This window comes from Musca domestica, unplaced genomic scaffold (genome assembly GCF_030504385.1).
Source record: "Musca domestica strain aabys unplaced genomic scaffold, Musca_domestica.polishedcontigs.V.1.1 35, whole genome shotgun sequence".
NCBI lineage: Eukaryota > Metazoa > Arthropoda > Insecta > Diptera > Muscidae > Musca > Musca domestica.
Genome location: NW_026712315.1, coordinates 2604525 through 2606820, shown reverse-complemented (window position 1 = coordinate 2606820; position 2296 = coordinate 2604525).

Genomic DNA, 2296 nt, shown 5'->3' with positions numbered 1-2296 from the left:
GAAGACTGACTATGATATTCGAAAGAAAAATAGCTGGTTAGCAGAATGAATATCTCTTTGGGATTGGGGAATTTCGAAGATGCCTAGAGAGAGAGAGGGAGATTGGGAGAAAACAGAATGGATTTGTTTATTTTTCCACAGCTAGACGACCCCAGGAATGTTTTAAGGGGCTTAAGTTTTTCATAAAATTTTAATATTAAAACATGCATTCGACTGGCCGTGGTGCTAAGAGAACATTTCTTTTCCATTGTTCTGAAAATTTCAAAGAGAAAAATATCAGTTCTCTGAAGAGAAAATCTCTCTTGAAATATTTTTTAGTAAGGACACACGAAAGAAAAGTGGTAAGAGTTACATTTCGGTATTTTACACTACCAATATGAACATGTTAAAAAGCAGTACCACCATTTGTAACGAATTTGGAAAATTTCAAAAAAAAAAAAATCCTAAAAAAATTCTGTTAAAATTTTAAAAATACCAAATATAGCCGTTATATTGGCGTCTATACGACGAGGACCTACATTGGCATTATTCGTCATAAGCCATTACCATATTTAAATTCGAAACTTGAAATAAACGGTGAATAATGTAGCTAAAATCATTAAAAATATATCGGAGCTGTGCGAAGACCTGGACCTGCATAGACAATTTTCTGACACAGGCTGTAGCATCCATTACGAACTTCATATACCACATCTCAAACAATTTCGGTGGGTATTGCACCTAAAATCGTCAAAATAACGAATATAGGGGGGGTACTGATATATGGGGCCTATACGAAGACCTGGACCTGCACATAAAATTTTCTGTCACAGACTGTAGTTCCCATAATGAAAAATAAATACGTAATTTAAAATAATTCTGCTAAATAATGCCGCTAAAATCTTCCAAATGCCGAATATTGGGAGGTACCGTTATATGGGGGCTATACGAAGACGTGGACCTGTACAGTCAATTTTCTGTCTTAGGGTGTTGCATCCATTTCGAACTTTAAATACAAAATTTGAAACAAGTTCGATCAATAATGTCACCAAAATCATCAAAATACCGAATATCGGGAAGTACCGTTAATGTACCAAAAATGGTTAGAAAAAAAAAAACAGCGGCGTAATCGAAAACCGAGTTGCAGTGGCCGAAAAATGGCTTGTGAGCTGAACATATAGCAATATTCCATTCGGAAAAATATTGAAATTCAAAAAAGTGCAAGAACTTACACAGCAACAGAAAGAAAATAGGCTCAAAAGAGCTAAAGAGTTGATTCGCTTGGTCGAAAGTGGTGAACTGCCGAATTTGGTTTTCTCCGATGAGAAAACATTCGTTGTCCAGCAGTCTGTAAACAAACAAACCACGAAGGCATCTCATAAAAGGTCAGAAGTTCGCTTAAAAAAATCAAAATTCTTCTCACAGAAATCCCAAAGTTCTACTCAAAGAAGGCCAAAAAGTATTTTCAAAGAAGGTCAGAAGGTCTTTTCTCAGAAACCCAGAAGATCTTTTCACAGAAGGCCAGAAGTTCATCTTCAAGAAGGTCAGATGTTTTCCTCTTTAAAGGTCATAAGGTCTCATAACAGACCGATATATGGACAATAATTCCGAAGGTCTTCCCATGAAGAAGAAGCTCAGAAGATCTCCTCTTGGAAGCCTAGAAGATCTTATCACAAAAGGTATTCTTCTCACAAAAGGTCAAAAAGTTTTCTCATCGAAGGATAAAAGTCTCTTTCCAGAAGGCCAGTTGATCTTCTTAAAGAAGGCCCGAAAGAAGTCCTCAAGAAGGTCCTAAGTTCTTCTCATAGAAGATGAGAAGGTCTTCTCTCAGAAGCCCAAAAATCTTCCCACAAAATGGGGAGAAGGCCAGAATGTTGTCCCATTGAAAATAGGAAGATGTTCTGATAAAACGCCAGAAGGTCCGAGTATCTTCTAATAGAAGACGAGAAGGTCTTTTCATAGAAGTCGATACTGTTTTCCCATAGAAGGCGAAAAGGTCTTCACATAGAAGACGAGAAGGTCTTCTCATAGAAGACAAAAAGTTTACCACGTAGAAGTCGAATAGTTCGTCTCATAGAAGACGAGAAATTCGCCTCATAGAAGACGACAAGTTTGCCTCATGGAAGACCAGAAGTTCGCCTCATAAAAGACGAGAAGTTCGCCTCATAGAAGACGAAAAGTTCGCCTCATAGAAGACAAAAAGTTAGTCTCCTAGAAGACGAGAAGTTCGCCTCCTAGAAGACGAGAAATTCGTCTCCTAGAAGACGAAAAGTTCGCCTCATAGAAGACAAAAAGTTAGTCTCCTAGAAGACGAGAA